The 20,043-nt window shown below is 47.6% G+C and overlaps 1 long non-coding RNA gene across 1 annotated transcript in view; it reads left to right on the top strand.

Annotated features, from left to right (window-relative positions):
• Nucleotides 1-20,043, top strand: part of LOC149325022 (uncharacterized) — a 155,700-nt gene that overhangs the window by 61,557 nt on the left and 74,100 nt on the right. The window contains exon 2 of the long non-coding RNA XR_016285909.1: nucleotides 14,606-14,750. This is a non-coding gene — a long non-coding RNA (uncharacterized LOC149325022). The remainder of the gene's footprint in view (nucleotides 1-14,605; nucleotides 14,751-20,043) is intronic.

Raw genomic sequence — 20,043 nt, forward strand, 5'->3', positions numbered from 1 at the left:
ATAGGACCGTGGCCGCAGGCAGTCCGCTGTGGCGTGGCTTCCACCGCAGCGCCTGCAAGCCGCTCCGCATCCGGCCGTGTCGTGGCCGAACACCTCGCAGCGAGCGCACCGCGGCGTTCGACACGCCGCGCCGATGTGGTCGTCCTGCCCGCAGCGGGAACACACCTTCCGGACGCCTCGGTAGTCAAACATGACGCGGTGGCCCTGGACGGTCAAGAAGTTCGGCACCGCCTGCTTCATCTCGATCCGGACCACGCGCGTCCCGTTGCCGACGTGACGACGGCCCTTGAGGACGGGGTGGGTGATGCCCAGCACCTTGCCGAAAGAGCTCAGTGCCGCTGCCAGCGCCGCGTCTCCCACGAACAGCGGCACACGAAAAGCCGTCACGTGGACCACGGCAGGACCCACGCAGGCTACTGGGACGGAAGTGCCGTTCACGTTGAAGGCGCCTTCCACGAGCATCTTCTCCGCCGCCGCAGCCGAGGCCATGGCGACGCAGAACTTCATGCCTCCATGGTGCTGGAGGCTCTCTAGCCCTTTCGGGCCGACAACCAACTCGATGCCGTCGACGATGTCGTCAGCTGTCGCGTCGGATGTAACTGTGAACGAAAAACAGTGCGCCTTTGGGGGCGGCGCACGGAACACCGGAGGGGCAGCAGGTCCCGGGCCTCCCATGACGTCACGGGCGGCCGACTGGGCTGCTGCTTGAAGGCCAGGAAGTTGCCCGAGCACCGGCAAAGGCACGGCGCCTGGGCTGGGAGGCTGGTTGCGGATCCTTGGGGTCGCAGTGGATCCGAGGCCCGCCTGCACTTGTCAAAACTTCTCAGCAAGCCAGCGCCGAAAAAACTTCGCTGGTTCTGGACGAGCTCGGGCAGCAACAGGCGTGCTCGGCGGTCGTCGAACTACGAATGTCCGCCGCTCGCGGCATCGCTCAATTTAAAGCCGGCAAGGAAACTTCCAGATAACAGGTCAAGATCATCTACGGTAATCTGGAAAAACCTAGATGCAGCCTTTCATGGCTGCGAACAATCGAGATTAGTCTGGTCGCTTCTCGCGCCACGAACAAAAGTGATAACGACCCTTTCCTGCAGCCTTGAGCGTGAACGAACAAACTCTGCAATGATACGTGGCAATATTGAGGGCATTTTGCAGGGAGTCTCGCTGCATCTGAGCTGAGCGATTTGTGGACCAGAGAGTGATATCGTCTGCATATGCTAGAATCTGAACATTATGAACGGTGGATAGACTGTGTTTCAGAGGAATGAATGCGATGTTAAATAGAACTGGGGCTAAAACTGTGCCCTGCGGTACACCCCGATTACAAATGAAGCGGCCTGTGGGTTTACCATTGACGCGGATAGCAAATGTTCGTTGCTAAAGAAAGGCATGAATTGCTCGACAAAGCTGCAAGGGCATGCCAAGTGATGCCATAGTGTTGAGAATGGCTGCGTGGAGAATTTTGTCGTAGGCCTTCGTGATGTCTGTTGCCAGGACTGTGCGAACGAGACGGCTGTGAGGTGAGCGACGTATCACGTCGTTGGCAAAGCTGTCAAGACCATCCTCAGCTCCGTACCCTGGTCGGAAACCAATTTGAGCAGACGAATATTTCTGATGATGGTCGAGCCACCAAGAGATTCGAGTGGCAAGCAGTTTTTCATAGAGTTTACAAATAGTTGGGGTAAACGAAATCGGTCGTAGGGCTCAAAGAGTTGTGGGTGGTTTTCCGGGCTTTGGTATCGGAACAACCACTGAATGTTTCCAATCGCATGGCATTTCACTGGATGTCCAGATTTGGTTAAAAATTCTGATAAGTGAAGTCAATGCTTCACCTTCCAGATTCCGGAATAGGGCATAAGGTGCAGTGTTAGGGCGGATGTCTTCAATGGCAGCTATAAGCTCCGCCATGGTGAACGGGCAGGTGATCTCATCCTCTGCCTCATGTTTGGGACTGACTGGAATAGGCGCAGGTGAACAATCATAATTTAGAAAGAACTGAAAGGCAGCTTGCGAAGCGAATTCATCTGGAGAAAGACGAAGGGCAAGGCGAATACTCTCGAAAGAGCAAGGTTCCGGGCTCGTTGGTAATGCATTTAAACGAAGAAACAGCGCGACGAAACACGGACACACGAAGAAATGATACACACACGAGCGCTGACTCACATCTGAAAAATTATTCTGGTGGAAAGACACTTAAATAGAAAACATGAGGGGGTGGGTAACCGGGCTGCTCAGCGATAACCGGCAGTCAGTGTGGTCGCGTCACAAGATGACATAAAAACACAACAGGGAACAAAAGAAAGTTATAAGCAATAACAAAACGGTGTAAAGGGCCGCGTAACAGTGGTCAGGTAGGTAACATTAACAAAAACTATGAAAAAGTAGCCAAAAGGGCGGGGAAAGGTAAAAACTATGAAGGACACAGGTGAAAATTATACAGGTGAAACCATAAAAATATAACAAACGTAAAAACGTGAATGAGGTAAAAGTTTTTAAAACACGTGCCCAAAAGGGGGTGTGGAACTAAAAGCGAGATAAAAGCGGCAGCAATGAAGATTCCGTGAATTAATAAGCTGTGTGTGGCGCACCAGAACCTTCGGCGTTAGTCAACGCACCCAGAGCTAGATTTTCTGGGTGCGTTGACTAATATTAGTAAGACCCCGACAGTTCCACTGTAGCACATGGGAAGTAGCGTTAGTGGCCATTCGCTTGCAAACCAGATGCAATCATCTGAGGCAGTTGCTGCAGCAGGATAAGCAGGGATGACACAGGGAGGGATTGCAAAATTCGTTTTGCTTGTTACCTGTCGCCTTATGATTTAAAGCATCCAGTCGATGCTTTTTTGAGAGGAGAATAATGCCGGGAATCTTTGTAGTGTTTGTTTGTTCTTTCTTCAAAGCTGCCGGTAGACCGCGTTATCACTTTTTTTTGTGTTGCAAGAGGCGCCTAGATTTATCTCGATCGATCGCATCCAGGCGGAGCCGATTCTACGTTGTTCCAGAGTGGTCTAGTAACTGTCCAAGCTTTATCTCGAAAGATCGCTGTCAGCTTTAAAAACAGCACGGCCCTGAGCGGCGGACATTCTGTTGGACGACCGCCGAGTTCGCCTGTTGCTATGGCGCCACCTAGTCGTTCAGCTCTTTGCGGACGCAAGTCCGCAAAAATAAAGAGTTTCGTTTAGAAGCCATTCTCGCTGTTTCCCTGCTCGCCAGACTCCAGCCACCACTGGGAGACATTAATGTTGGTTAAACCACGTATTTAAAGCCACTTACTTGCGCACTTGCGCATACATGCCGCATTTTAGCAGCGATGTTGTTTAAGCCGAAGATTGTTCCGTTAGTCATGCGCAGCAGCATGTTTGTCATGCCCAGCTGTGGCTGTGTTGACAATAATGTGGAAGCCTTTGGAAATATAAGCACTTACCTCGGTTCGGTAAAGAGAACATGGACCCGAGGCCACCATCACTAAGGTCTCTGGTTGAAACGGGACCTCCTGGCTTGCACAAGCTCCTTATTTATTGAATGCGTTGTGAAAGCTGATGTGAGTACAGGAATAACCGCGAACTTGGACTAGATTTAAGAACGAGAAGAAGACAAGACGAGCGGTACCACTCGTCCAAGTTCGCGGTTATTCCTCCCCTCCGACATGTCAGACCAACTGGCCCAAAGCGTCCCCTTGCTGACGTAAGTGGTGCGGGAAAATAGCTTGTGCTGGCTTCTGATCCAATAGAAGAGGGATCGCCGGTGCTCGATGCTTCTCATAACGTCATTTACAAGCTTTTCGACGTTCTCAGAAAATAAGTCTCCAAGTGGTATTTCCTCGAAATGCTCCACATGCTTTATTCATTGCGGATGAAACGCCATAGTGGCTGTAAGGTGGAGGTGTTTTGATGCGACACACTCTGTGGTGGCCCTTCCGTGCCTTGGTAGTCTTCACCATGCAGTTTGCATTGGCTTCCTGTGTCAGAGCAATGCAGCGCTCTGCTTTTTCTTTATATTATAGGATGTCAAGTAGAGTCCTGAAAGTCGAGAACGTTATATGAAGTGCAACTCTTTGTAATGATCAGGAGGATGTGGATAGGGTTAGATGCTGACTCGTTAAATCGATGAACAATGCCTACTCAGAAATTCTCGTCGAGCGCATTTTTCGAATGTGAGGTTGTATTACGAACTCAGTTTGTTCGGATATTGTTAGGTTACACCATTAGAGAATGTATCCGCAGATCCCTTCTTGCGACACTTACAGATTTTTGCTAGCTATTTAGAAACACGCACTATATCGATTTTCTATGGCAGCCTTTGTTGTGTGAGCGCGAAACCAAGCACGCGTGTTGTTATCGCGTACTGCCTGCGCATGCTCCCTGCTCTGCTCTCTCTTATCCGGTAGTCCGTGCTGGATTTAAAAGACAGCTCGCACGGGCGCAGCGCGCTCGGTATGTAATCTATTGGCTTCCTGCCAAGTAGCAGGGATAAATGTTCCTTCGATGCTACGTCTACGCCGCCCAATTCTTATTTGCCAAACATGACATATTGGTGACGAGGATGGGATGACCGCCGCATGGAGTTCGCAGTGTAAAGAACCTGGCCTCTGTGTAAAAAAGCTTCCCGCCACGAAGATTTCCCTGCGGTGAAATTCCTGAAATTGGCATCACGGCGGCCGAAACTTCAAGTGAGTCATGGGTCACATTGGCCACATTGAACCTTTGGACGAGACCACGAGCGACTTGCGCTCGTGCTGTCCTCGAAAGGTTCAATGTGGTACAAGGAAAGGTTGAAGGCCTATCTTTTGGTCAACGATGTTCCAGTAGCAAAGAAGGCTCCTGCTTTTCTAAGTCTCTTCGGCGCGAAGACCTACACGCTGCTCAAGTCGCTGACGGCACCGGACGCACCGTCGTCACGAGAGTTTGACGATCTTGTGAAACTCCTGAGCGATCACCTGGCGCCGCAGTCGTCCGTCATCGCAGAGCGTGCGAAATTTTACAAGCGGTCACAGCAAAGCGGTGAGTCCATTGCCGAATTTGTCACGGAACTTCGAAGGCTGGTGCAGAGTTGCGAATTTGGAAGTTTCTTGGCTGAAGCGGTCCGGGACTGTTTCGTTTGCGGCCTGCTCCGCGAGGACATTCAGCGTGTGTTGTTCACGGAAGACAAAAAGCTAACCTTCCAGAAGGCCGTACATAGAGCTCTTGCCATGGAAACTGCAACGAAAAGCGCGGCGTTCACGCATAGCAGCGTATCCCCGGCGCACGAAATGAATAAGGTTCGCGGCGAAAAGCAGTCTGTGATGTCGCCAAGCTGCTTCCGTTGCGGGTCACCCAATCACTCTAGCTAAGCATGCCCTCATATCGGCGATACATGTTATAATTGTTACCGAAAAAGGCATATTCAATGCGCCTGCAGGAAAGGAAAGAAAGCTAGGGAGGCAAAGCCTCGGAACCGTGTGAAGGTGCTCACGTCCGTCCGAAATGAGTCGCCTGTCCCACTTCAATCAGTCAACCAAGACCCATTTACTGTACCCGTGAACGTTGGCGGTGTCCTACTGACGATGCAGCTTGACACCGGCGCCGCCGTATCCATCATATTGTGGCGAGAATTCGAGAGGCTGTTTCCACGCAAGCGACTTGAGCCAGCGTCGTTAAAGCTGCGCAAGTATACTGGGGCCAGGGTAAAACCGAAGGGCCTGCCGAAAGTCGTCGTGCACCACAACGTCCAGAGCGTGGAGCTTCCCCTGTACGTCTTGGACACTACAGGACCAGCACTCCTCGGCAGAGAATGGCTGCAAGATATTGGTCTGGATTGGAAGAGCCTAGTTTTTTGAAGCACCTTGGTTCCTCTCGAGAAATGTCAAAGCGCTGGCAAGAAAAACTGGGAGCCATGCTAGACAGCCATTCCGAACTTTTCAAGGATGAGCTAGGTACCATCGGGGAAGAGCAGGCCGAGCTTGTCGTTCGCGAAGGGTCACAGCCGAAGTTTGTAAAGGCAAGAAGCGTTCCCTTTGCTCTGCAAGGTGCAGTAGAAGTTGAACTTGTGAAAATGGAGAAGCTTGGCATCAGAACGCCTGTTGCTACAAGCGAATACGCGACGCCCTTGGTACCGGTAGTGAAGAGGGATGGAAGCCTCCGACTGTGTGGCGATCATAAAACCACCGTCAACACCTGTCTGGAAGTTGACCGCTACCCGCTACCTCGGATAGATGACCTTCTAGCAGCGCTTGCAGGAGGAGAGTAGTTTTCGAAGATCGACCTGAGGAGAGGCTACCAGCAGGTAGTTATGGTGGAAAGCTCCCGGAAACTACTTCGGTAAACACGCATAAGGGCTTGTATACTATGAACCGTCTGGCTTTCGGCATTTCGTCCGCCCCAAGCATATTTCAAAGAATTATGGACAACATGTTGAAAGAGTTGGAAGGAGTAAGTTGCTACCTTGAGAAAAAAACGTATTGGCACTGCTAAATGCGCCTCTTCCAAAAGACGAGCAGCAACTGCAGTCATTCTTTTGGGATGGTCAATTTTACGGCAAGTTTGTTCAGCGTCTCTAGACTTTGGCACATCCGTTGTACAGGATGCTAAAGCAAACAACGGAGTGGACGTGGGATGAGTCCTGCCAGCTTGCTATCACGGAGATAAAAGCAGCTATGGCTTCCCCTCCAGTTCTTGCCCATTATGAACCGAAGCGACCGCTGCAACTTGCCTGCGACGCATCTCAGTACGGCATAGGCGCAGTTCTTTCGCAGAAAATGACAAATGGCAGTTCGACCGGTTGCCTACACATCCCGCACATTGTCAAGTGCCGAAAAGAACTACAGTCAGATCAAGAAAGAAGCCCTTGCCCTCGTATTCGGCGCAAAAAAGTTTCACTTCTACGTCTACGGAAGGTTCTTCATGCTTGTAACTGACCATTAACCACTGCAAGCAATTTTTGGCCCGAAAACAGGCATTCCCGCGATGGCAGCTGCCCGCATGCAGCGTTGGGCGCCGACGCTGTAAGCCTGCAACTATGCTCTTCAGTTCAAAAATATGCCGATAATGCGGAAGCAGACTGTCTATCACGCTTGCCGCTCGACAGCAGCAAAAATCAATCGGCAGAAGAAAGCGAAACTTTTTATTCGCTTCGTTTTGAAACGCTGCCTGTCACAGGCCAAGACATCGCTCGTGGAACGAGGCGGGATCCTTTACTAAGCAAGATACTGAACTTCACAAGTGCTGGCTGGCCGTCTCATGTCGCTGAAAAGGAGTTGAACCTTTTCTTCGACAAGTGTTTGGAGCTCGCAGTTCATCAAGGGTGTTAATGTACAGCATGAGAGTAGTCATGCCTCCAAAACACCGAGCCTTCTTGCTTGAGGAACTGCATCAGGGTCACCCCGGTACCGCAAGATGCAAAGACCTCGCGAGGAGCTACATCTGATGGCAGGGTATCGACGCGTACCTAGAGGAACACGTGAAGAAATGTGAAGTGTCAGGAGCAAAGGAACGAACCAGCACCGTGCCGCTTCATCCATGGTCATGGCCGACTTCGCCGTGGCAAATAGTTCACTTTGACTTTGCTGGACCCATGAAAAACAAAATGTTCCTTCTTGCTGTGGATACATACTCAAAATGGCCGGAAGTTTAAGTCATGCAGAAGACTACGGCGTACCACACAATTCAGTGTCTCCAAGACAGGTTCTCTCGTTTTGGCGTACCCGAGACCATCGTGACCGACAACGGACCACAGTTCGTTTCCGAAGAATTCAAGAGCTTCGTCAAAGGCTTCGGTGGTCGTCATATAATGAGTGCAGCGTACCATCCAAGCACGAATGGCCTTTCGGAGAGATTTGTACAGACAATGAAATCTGCATTGCGGAAAGGACGACCCCAAGACTTCTTGCAGGCAACCTTACAGACGTTCTTGATGACGTACCGCAACACGCCGCATGCGACTACAAGAGAAACGCGAGCAAACCTTTTCATGGGTAGACGACTGCGCACGAGACTCGACGCAGCCAAGCCTGAAGTTGCAGTTGTAGTTCGCCGGGACATCGTTGCTGACAAACGCGATGCCACGAACGCCAGCATAGCTTCCGCGCCCAACGAACTGGCAGGAAGCCCCAAACTTCGTGGTGAACGCGGCTAGTATGTGCGCTGTGTTGTCCGCCGCTCACCGCGTGATTCCTGCGTCCCGGCATGGCCCCACTGCACCCTAACGAGACGAGTGGGAGGCGCTGTATCAAGGGGCTTTAGGAGGTGCTGCCGTCGCCCGTTATCTAAAGCCCCTGGAAATTTTTAAAGTAACGACAACCTTTACAGAGCGCCGCCTCTCCCTCTCCCGCGCCCTTCGCCTCTTCCCATTGGTCGATGGTTTCGCACTCAAAAGTCCTTTAATTCGCGGCCGCAGACGCCATATTGTCCGCTCCCACCGCGCACCGTAGGTTCGGCAGGCGTCGTGGCGGACACTGCGCTTTTGCTTGCTGTGAAGAACCGCGGCTTTTGTTTTGCTCGGAACGTGCGTCAGTCACCCAACTTCAAGCCGTCTATCTGTGCTGCATGACGGGCTGCTGCGCCTTCGGGTGCAAGAACCGTCACGACGGTGGAAAGCGGTTCTTCGCGATCCCATCATCGAAAACCAACGCGGGCCGGGGGAAGGTTTGGTTACACAGAATTGGCCGGGCGAATTTTAACGCAACGCCATCGACCAGACTTTGCGAGCTAAGTGACGTGCTTTCAATAGCTGCTGAGTTTTCCTTTTTTTTTTTTTCAAGCTACGCTGTGCAGTGGTTTGTTCGCGATCGAGCGTATGGCCGCAGTAAGCTCGACATAAGGGCGCTTGCGTTGAGCGCATCATGATTGTACGCACGCAAACGTGTAAGTGACGTGAGGCACACGTCTAACTCCAGAGTGACGTTCGTTAAATTTGAGCGCGTGCCGCAGTTAGACATACATGCGTACTATAAGCGCAGATCAAACTGCGCTCTGAAGTGGTGAAGCGTATAAATATATATATATATATATATATATATATATATATATATATATATATATATATATATATATATATATATAATTACAGAAAAAGACAAAGAGAATTATCGCTCCGATATGCATCGTCAAGGCACCGTAGGCACCACTGGTGGAAAGACCAGCTAGCGCGTGCTGGCTTGCGTTTACTCTCGAAATATGACCAGTAACTGTGGGTATGCGTGATAGTGCCCATCGTAAGTTGGTCGCGCGTTTCCTGTCACATACTTTGTAACATCAGTTCCGCGTTCTCGCTTCCCCTTAACGCCTAACTAGTTAGGAGGAGGCTACGAATTCGAGCAAATCTGTGATAATCTTTAATGCTAAAACGTTTTTTTTTTTGTTAACGTTGCCCACAGTGAGGCCTCCATTATCTCCATCTTAAAAGTTGTGTACCCGCTTTTTTTTAAATGAGATCAGCAGGCTTTGGCTTTACCGATGTGCATTTAGTACTCGGGCTGTTTACGAGCCTGAGCCGGGCATGTCTACCTCGCGGGCCGGGCCGGGTTCGGGCCTATATCGAAAACATCGGGTCCGGGCGATGGCGGGTAACGAAAAAGGTTGACGGGCTCGGGACGCGTGAATAATTAAGGCCCGTGCAGTGCTCTAATAGCGATTATACGAATATGGAAGATTGCCGGACAGATGTGTTATAAGCGAGGTAGGTTTTGCTTCTCACTAAATGACTGATGCCGAAGAAACATTTACGTAGAACTTTATTATCCCATTGCTGGCAGGCGAATGTTATTTGCAAGGTAGGTTTTCTCCTTACTAAGTAACTATTCCTAAGAAAATTTTAATGCGGGAGTCTATATCCTTACAGTTCATGCACGCGAGAGAAGATTATACGATGCACAGATAAGTACACACGTAGCGTGGCCTTCATACCGTATTTCGAGCACTCCCTCAAGCGTCTTACCTGGTCCGCGATACACTACACCAGACCAAAACCAAAAGCCACTAGAAGAGCGGATGAACTACGGGCATTTAGAATGCCTTCACTTGCAGGTGTCTTTTTGAATGTGAAACCTGTGCATCCGTTGTAGCACGTCCAGCGTTCCGGCGGGGACGGTCGTTCTGTTTGCGTACTCCTCTTCACCAAAAGCCGCCGCGGTTGCTCAGCGGTTACGGTGCTCGGCTGCTGACCCGAAAGACGCGGGTTCAATCCCGGCCGCGGCGGCTGGAATTTCTTTGGAGGAGAAATTCTAGAGGCCCGTGTACTGTGCGATGTCAGTGCACGTTAAAGAACCCCAGGTGGTCGAAATTTCCGGAGCCCTCCACTACGGCGTCTCTCATAGACTTAGTCGCTTTGAGACGTTAAACCCCATAAACCAAACTAAACCAATCCTCTTCACCAAAACAGATCACCACAAATTCATACTACGGCCTCGTGATTCACAGTCATGTTCAATGCACGCCCCACTTTCGATATCAAACTTGGCACGCCGCATAAAGCCCGGCGCACCCGGACACGGTGCGAGTGCGGCTCTATTAAAACAATCCATCTATGCGTGCTCATTATTGCCTTTAGGCGATTCAGTGAAGCATGCAAATGTTTCTCCTAAGTCACCGATGTATTTATGCAGCGCAACGCACGGTTAATGCGGAAACATAGAGAGCTCGGCAAGTACGGGAATCCAGCGCAACCAATTGTAAAGGGGCGTTAGTTCCTTCTGAGCGGGCTAGAGGTCGCCACCGCAGTCAAATGAAATCAGAAAGAAAACAAAAGTCGTTCGCCCTGCGCGCGGGGGAGGAGGAGAGGAGAAAGAGGGCATTTTGTCGCTACTTTAATTTTTTAGGGGCTTTAACGCTATCTGTTGGGGCCATGGAGGAAGGAAAAAGAGAGGAGAGGCCCTTTCCACACAACACCATGGGAGAAAAATGTGGAGGAAATCACGTGGTTTTTTTCGCGATCGGGAGGCCACCTAGTCCGGGCAGCTTAGCAACGGCGTCGTAGTTGCTGCTTGCAAGCCGGGCGGTAGCAGACGACCGCGGCGTAGCAGTTGCGGTGCGGCGTACTTTTCTCAACTGCTCGAGTTTGTTTTTGATCGTGCTCACAAGCTTACGTTGGCGCCGTTCACTCATATCTCAGGCGGAATTCGCTGCAAAACTCTCGTTGTTGCGTGCATTGATTTCATCGTGCTCGACCACGATCGCACGGGCAGTTCGTCAACTGCGTCACTGCTCGGAGCCGTCGGGAGACCGCCGCTGCTTACTGAGGAGCACTCGCGCTGTTCGTTTACCAGTGATTCAATACGCCGTGCGCTAGAGAGGTCGTCGGCGTATTGCGTGGACGTTTCGCGTCCTGTGCGTGCAGTGTGCGTGTGCCATTCGCGCTCCCGTTTTCATCGGCAGTGAAACCTCGTTGCTATTAGGCGTGCTCTTGCAACGCTCTAGCGATCGTCACTGGTGTTAGTGTAACTATTTTCGTTTTTCGCGATTGCGCTTGTGTGAGCAGCGGGGGCCATGACATCGGTGGAGGGCGATATTTTAAAGGAAGCCGCTGCGCTCGCTTTGCATATGCTTGCACGCCCCTGTTATACGCCGCCGGTAAAAATGAAAAGAAAGAGACCCTGCGCTTAAACAATACCTTAGAGTTTTTTTTCTTTAATAAAGGCGAAGGGTTAGTTTTGTTCACTGCAATATCTACATAAAGATACGAATGCACACAGGATGCCGAGAACTTCATTTGTAAAAAACATTTATTTTCTCACAAAAAACAACTCGCACGAAAAAACGTGGCTATTTAAAATATCTTCACATCATATACAACAACACAAAAGCTTCTGCTCTATAACAAAGTCATCAACTGCAAACAAATGACATTTGTCAAAACTTCAACCCCATACGCAAACCTGCGCTCGGCTGCAGGTCCTTTAAAAAAAAGCACTTTTTATTTTCGCGATACCTTCATTTGAGGAGAATGCAAAGGATTAAAAAGTAAACTGACGTAAAAAGGTCTGTTAATAATGGTGTGAGCTGTGCCTGGACGGGCGTTGCCAAAGGGGGGCCACCGCAGTAATTGAAAGCGAAGGTCACTTCCCGCGCTTGCAAGAGCTGAGATAAGCATTTTTCTCGGCTGCTACTAATTGTGACCAGGGCCGAGCAGTTGGAGACGGCGCGTAGACGACGCAGTACTAAACAGTAACTGAAAGTAGCCGCCTGTCTCACACGGGTATTTCCGCTTTATTAACTTTTCCGCTGACGAACACCGGCATAGGGCGCCCTAAACCGGCCGGTAAGCAGCCAAGCGCCACCAGCGCGGGGATCTGTGCCCCTGCGGTAGCACGCTCCTTCGTTGGCTTTGAAACGCGCGCGCAGTAGTCGAGGGCGGGACTTATGCGATGACGTCAGCCCGGACAAGATGGCGCCGAGCTGGTTTCCGGCTTCACAAAATGTCACGTGACGGCCTCTCCTCTCTTTTTCCTTCCTCCATGGTTGGGGCAGTGACGTACATTGCGGGGAGGAGGAGGAGGGAGTGGTTGTAGTGGGCGCCGCCTGATGGCGCTACGTGCGCTCCAAGCGGAGGATGCCTCCATGCCTGCCCGAACGGCGGCGCGGCGGGCAGGCATCGAGGCACCCTAGCCAAGCGAAGAGGAAACGTTGCGGAAACGTTCTTTCATACTCACTTGACTGCGACTTCTGTAATTTCCATGCTCATAATTACTATTATATACCACAGTACACGTCTCCAACGCACCCTTCTGAGACAACACCGTATTCACTAGACGAGCCTTTGTTCTTTCCAAATTGTCGAGTTGCCGTGGCAGAGTGGTTAGCGTGCTTGTCTCGTATTCCGGAGGCCTTGGTTCGGTTCTCCAACTCGACCAATTTCCTACTCGGCTTTATTAGTGCTTCTGGGACTTTTCGCTCACGGTCAACGCCACCGACGTTTCTGCGACACGGGGCCCCTTAACGCTATCGTGTTAAAATGAGAGCAAGTTCATATTAATTTACAACAGACGGGAAAGGAACGCAAAGGGAAGCGCCCATAAAAGGACAAACTTCAAAGACGAACTGAAAAGCGTTCGCGCCCGAACAACTGCTGCCATGTGAAGAGGGCATTGTTCTATTGGTTCTTTTATTGTGATACTGTCAACTTGCATAAGAACTCAAAATATCATGTCGTTTCGTTCGTTATACTGTATATGCCTCAGCATCAGGAGTTAACAGCGTCATGGCACAAGTTATTTGCATCGCAACGTGGGATCCAAGACCCATTTCCAGAGCATTTTACCGTAACTATGCCGAGCACCAGACCAAGCTCAAGCTTCTGCCCATTGTATCACAGATAGGTACCCGAAGGCACTGGGGATCGAAATCCGCACCTACCGCCTGCGAGGCGGATGCTCAGACCACTACGCCACCGCGGCGGTACCTTTCTGAAAAAGTGTTCGCCTACTTGTTCGATAATCCAAGAGAATGTTTTTGAATATTGGAACGCAGGAACTGCTTTATCTTCTTCCAGATTATATCAGTCTTGCAGATAGCGCCGTTGCGCAACATATGCAGCTCTTTGATAGTTTCCTTCAACTCCGCATTTTCTTCTTAAACTCGACTTTCAGAAGTCCTCAGTTCATTGTAGCCTTGGTTCATGAAAACCTGACTAAATTTATTATCCCTTGTGTCATATCTAAGATCTCTCTTTATGGTTTGACGCAAGTCACAAAACTCCTGTTGCAGCTGGCGCTTGAAGCCCTCAAATAACTTAGTTGATTAATTGAACATTTCTGAGGTACAGAGTTCTGACATCTAAACACAAAACCTTCGGAGCGGTACTGCGTACGTTAACTGCCAATCGCAAGTCAAGCAGTCGGATACTATTCAATACAAGTGCAGCAGGAGCAGCAGTTACAGAATTAGAATTCAAGTGCCTGAGTTCACATAAGTGCTGGCCGAAAACCTGTGTGGTAACAAAGTAAGCCCAGTGATGTCCGGATAGTGTAACTGCTGCTGCCAATTTTGAAGAGCCTTCTAGGAGTGCTGCTTTTGTGAAGCTTTTTCAGGAGTTTCGGCCGCGCAGACAGATTTGTTGCCGTCGTAGTCATGCTGTGGTCACGTACGGTGATTGGATGTGCACACCTTGCCCGGGCTTTGCCTTGATACTTCCGATGTACTGTGCTGCTCAACATGCGCGGGAAACACCTACGCTGTATCAGGGTACGCTCAGTCGATCTGCGGTGGCCGTAACTGCTGCTGCCTTCTGGTGAATAAATTAGTGCTTCATGTAAATGCCATAAAGACAAAAAACTTGGCCATACTTGGTTCCCAACGAGACCAAAAAAATTCTTAAAACCTTTGACAAGATTCCCGGCTGGCCTCATGTGATAGATGAACAGAAACTTTCCATCGTAGTGCCACGCGGATTTATAGCCAGCCTCACTGTCGCATATCTGTGGAGCATAATGGTTTTCTCTGATGCCATTGGTCACGTCACCTAAAATTTGCATCTAGGGTTCTCATGAATCTATTAGCCACGCTCATATCACTGGATCCCGATATGGTGCCCTGCTTTTCGCCTGCATTCAATGGTAGCCTAGGTAGAACACCACCAACCGAACTCGTAGTAAAGAGCCACAGATTGACTGCCCTTGTAATATCCTTCGCTTTCCTTTGTAGGTTACAGCTGTTGCTCACAGACCGCCCATTCAACGTTTCAGGGGCAGCAGAGACACGGTAAAGAATGGACGAAGTCATTGTCTTCACCCTTTACACCTTGGGGCTCTCAACGACGTTTTTTCAAGTTACTATTGCCTGCGTGCAGGTGAGTTTTGACGAATCGTAAGGAGCTTCCTTCTTAGAATTCATCGAGAAAAATATATTTGGTAATAGTTTCGAATGCCATATACGTTATAATTAAATATATTTTATTTGTTTACCTATTACGTAGTTGTGCAGTGTCCATAGTCAAACTAGCAGGGAGAGAATGACGAAAACATTTCTTAAGTTTGTAAAACCAAAAATACAACAACAAAAAGAAAAACTACAGAAGGTAACAACTCCCCGCTATAACACATATCTGATAAGAATGCACAGAAGCGATTTTCAGTGGACCCTTCAACGATGCCAGCACGCAAACTACTCTAGTCATCGATTTTCAGGGAAAAATTATATTGATGAATGATTGCATCCGTGCAACGTTTAATTACGAGCCTTAGGTTTCTGTTCAGCGTTTGAAATTGGATCCGATACGTCATTTCCAGCATGAAGTGTTTTCGGTGCTTATATAAAAAATTACAGCCAAAGTTGCGCTTAAGATATACAACGCGGGTTCAATAGCTTTTATTAAAATTGAAAAAGAAGGCATTTCATTGACTACAGCACAGCGCAGCAATATATGGGAAGGAAAAAGATAACATGACACAACGAAAAGTTAACGAAAACGGGGAATGGGCGTCGGAGAAGCATGCAGTGTGCCGAATTCAAAATTTCACCAGCGCTGCGACTAGGAACAAGAACAGGGAAGGAAGGACAAGGACAAGCGCTACTAACAACTGAAAGTTTATTTGAAAAAAACACAGATTATATGCACACAACTGACATCCCAAAGCGCCTGCGCTTCCCGCAAAAAGCACGCAAAAGACAGTTAAGAATCTAGATACAAAATTTCACACTCTTGTAAGTTTACAGATGGTGTGCTAACGCACGTGTCGCTGTTCTTGTGAATCTGATAGGCTTCACGCAGTTCCCTAGTGAAGCCTATCACATTCACAAGAACAGCGACACGTGCGTTCGCACACCATCTGTAAACTTACATGAGTGTGAAATTTTGTATCTAGATTCTTAACTTTCTTTTGCGTGCTTTTTGCGGGAAGCGCAGGCGCTTTGGGTTGTCAGTTGTGTGCATATAATCTGTGTTTTTTCAAATAAACTTCCAGTTGTTAGTAGCGCTTGTCCTTGTCCTTCCTTCTCTGCTCTTGTTCCTAGTCGCAGCGCTGGTGAAATTTTGAAGACGTACCAACTAGCTCAAACCACGATTTTGCTGCACTGAGCACAGCAGACGACCTGTCCCCATGTTTGCTGCCTAGGTCGGCTGAACATCCGCAAGGAGCAAAACAAGCGCAGCGTGACTCCCCGTAGAAGACGTCCATTCACGCATACCGTTCAAGATGCATCAGTTCAGTTCTAAACAGCGCCACACATGTATCGCTGAAACACTCGCTTCCTCTCTTTATTTATATGAAAGGCTTCCAACAGTCTCTTGTGATTTAGTATCACAGCTTCTGCCTGGAATATTTATCTTGTGCAACACTACCTCTATTTGCGGTGGGCGCAATACTCATAAAATTATTTTTTTTATTTATACATACTGTAATTCTTGTTGAAGACCTTAGCAGGGTAGGTACATGAACATAACTTCACATTCACAAAAGCAAAACAATATCAGTACATTGTTTCAGGTGCTCTCCAAAAGATTTTAATGATTTGTGCGTGACTGCGTCGTTAGTGAGGTTATTCCAATCAATTATAGTTCGTAGGAAGTAAGAATACTTAAAAGAATTAATTTTTGAATTTAGGGACAATATATTTCGGTCGTGTCGTGGTCTTGTTTTATAACCTGTCGAGAAAGTAAAGATACCAGAGGTGTTAATATTGTAATGTCCTGCCAGTAGCTGAAAAAGAATTTTAACCTACATATGCGATGTCTATCACTTATTCACGGGAAGTCACATTGCCGGATGAATTCAGTGATAGAAACACGACCATATTTATTGAATACGAACCTTGCTGCTTTCCACTGAATGCGTTCCAGTTTGTTTATGTTCGATGCGGTGAACAGGTCCCAAACTATGACTGCATATTCAAGTGCAGGGCGGATTATGGTCTTATATGCAAGATATCGTACAGTTGGTTTTGATGATTTTAAAGACCTTCTGAGAAAAAATCAGTTTCCGGAAAGCGGTAACTGTGGCAGTGTCGATGTGTTTTGTCCGTGACAAATTATTAGTGATCGATAGACCGAGGTACTTGTAATGCTTTACTTTTGGAAGAGTGAAGAGTGCGGCACAGGAACAAAAGGGGACTTTTCTTCGGCGTGATTCTCATGAATGCTGTCTTTTCAAAATTAACTGCCATCTGCCACTCTTCGCACCATGCTATCACTTTTGAAAAATCGTTATTTAATACTGTTTGGTCCTGAACAGTATTAATAGTTTTGTAGAGAACACAGTCATCTGCATACAATTTAATACAGACAGAAAGATTATCAGCAATATTATTTATGTAGAGCAAGAAAAGGAGGGGACCCAGTACGGACCCTTGGGGAACACCAGAATCAACAGGTACTGTATCAGAAGATGCGTTGTTTAACGAAAAAAACTGATGTCGGTCTCTTAAAAAAGCCGCGATCCAAGCGAATAGTTTAAAATTTCTTTTATATATCCCAATTTGTGAAGTAGTTTATTGTGTGACACTTTATCGAATGCCTTCGAAAAATCTATGAAAATTGCGTCTCTCTGCTTGCGTTCTTGTATTGATTTTGAGAAGTCATGAATAGTTTCAACTGCGTGGTTGTCGAATAACCGTGTCTGAAGGCATGCTGTGCTTTACAAGGAATGTTGTGTTCCTCAAGAAAAATGATGAAATGCTTATGAATTATGTGTTCGAGATTTTTCACGATGTTGAAGTGAGTGAAATCGGCCGGTAGTTTCGAACACGTCTTTTATCGCCAGCTTTGTGTATCGTTTTAATTCTGGTAGTTCTCCAGTCGTCCGGTAGGGAAGATTCACTGCGAGACTTATAATAAAGGACAAAGAAATATTTCGAGCACCATTCCGAGTAGCGTTTAAAAAAAAAAGCCTTAGGCATGTCATCTGGCCAAGGGCATTTTTTAACATCAATGTTCAGTAACAAGTTGCAAACATCAATCTCAGTAATCACTAAATCATGAATTAAAGGTAACGACATGCGAAATTGGGGCAGATGGTGATCATCTGTGGTAAAGACAGTTTTAATATGATTATTGGAAGCCAACCAAATTGCACTATAATCACATACATCCACACCATCTGCTGAAAACACATTCGGCGATCGGGAGCTTGGGGTTACAAGTCACCAGAATTTCTCGGGAGACGACTGAATCAAAGAAGGTAGTACCGTTATCCTTATCATGAGCAATATTAGATTTTAGTTGCTTAGTTAAATTTTCTTAGAGTGGTTTCAAATTGAGGCAACTAAAATTCTTTAACTTCTTTTTAAACCTTGTAAGCTAACGTTGGAACCGTAACGTGTCCCGAGTAATCCAGGGATTACGACACAGTGTTTTTTTTACAAATGTTGGTACAAATTGTTGCATGCATTCAAAAACAATGTCTTTGAACATGAGCCACATGCTTTTGACATTACAATAATTTATTCTGAACGCGTAGAAATGAAATGCCAGCAGATCAATAATTGATTCATCATCAGCACGTGAAAAATTTTGAAAGAACTGGGTGTTGTTGAAAGCATTGAAGGGTAAATGGTTCAAAGATTGTTTACGGCTTGAGTGAACCTGAGGAAGAATCCTCTGAAACGCTCCAGGAGGCAGTTGTAGATGGAATTCTAAAAGACATTCTTGACGTTGACATTGCGGGAATAGATAGAATTCATCGACTTGGTAGAGCAAAACCAGACGACGAGACTTACATTACACCGGCAATTTTTAAGCTGCATGACTACAGAGACAAAACGAAAATCCTTCAAAATTGCAAGAAGCTGAAAAATACCAGATACTCTATTGGTGAAGATTTTTCACGCAACGTTCGTGACATAAGGAAAAAGCTTTGGAATAAAACTAAAGAAAATCGGGACCGGAAAGAAAAGGTAATGTTAACTTATGATAAAGTTCGCATAGCTGGCCGTCTTTTTGCATGGGACGCAGAAAGCGACGCCATGGTTGAGGTAAAGCCAAGAAACGACGAAGTATCCAGCCCGGATCGCAAAATCACGCGATCTCGGCTAAAGTAACCGTTCTGAACTTAAACGCGCGAAGTCTTATCAACAAAGTGGAATGCCTGGAAGTTTTGTTGATGGCACTGAGCCCGGACGTGGTCACTATATCCGAAACGTGGCTTCACTAAAACGTCTCAGATAATGAAGTTGTTCCACCAGGCTATGCTATTCTGCGCAAAGATAGAGCATCGAGAGGCGGGGGTGTGGCCATTATCTTGAGGGATGATATATCTTTCATGCCTATGCCTGATGTACCGAATGTAGAAAGTATTTGGTGCAAACTAAACATAGAAGGATACGTCCTGCACGTTGGCGCGGTCTATAGGCCACCAAACGCTGATCCCGAGTACCTGGTTCCTTTACTTGACTATATGCACCGGCACATATCAGGTGACAAAATTATTTTGGCTGGGCACTTTAATATTTCAGAACCGGACTGGAGCTCTCAAATACCGAAATCACTTTATAATAATGCTCTCTCGGACATTATATTCGCATTTAACTTGATCCAACTTGTCCACACACCTACTCGCATTCAAGGGTCGTCCAGCTCGATACTCGATCTGGTTTTCGTTAGTGATTATTTTCCATCAACTGAAATAGACACTGAAATACTAGAAGGCTTGTCAGACCATAAGCTTGTGTTTTGCACTCGGCCTTTCCCTGTTCCTCTGGCTGTCAAAAAAGATAGATCGCCGATTTTAGCATTTGGAAAGGCAAATGACGCAGCCATTATGACATATCTCGTCCATGAATATGCCAATTTCCTTGAACTGTGTATGGATGGTTCGTCAACCAGTGATCAGGTCTGGGCATGTTTTAAGGTTCACGTCAGGCATTGCATTGACAATTTCATTCCCACTGTAACTAAATGCACAAAGAAAAAGAATCCATGGATGACACGCGATGCTATCCACCTCAAGCGTAAAATCAAACGACTGAGAAAATCAAACAAAATACGCCCGATTCCAAACTACCTTACTCGCCTTCACTCTCTAACTAACTTATTAAACAGCAAAATAAAATCTGCTAAACTGACTTATTGTAAAACCACACTTAATGGATTCATTAAAACAGCACCCAGCAAATTCTGGAGATATCTAAGTTCCCAACACACAAGCAGC

The sequence above is a fragment of the Amblyomma mixtum genome, chromosome 10 (genome assembly GCF_055824585.1).
Source record: "Amblyomma mixtum isolate Tamu chromosome 10, ASM5582458v1, whole genome shotgun sequence".
Lineage (NCBI taxonomy): Eukaryota > Metazoa > Arthropoda > Arachnida > Ixodida > Ixodidae > Amblyomma > Amblyomma mixtum.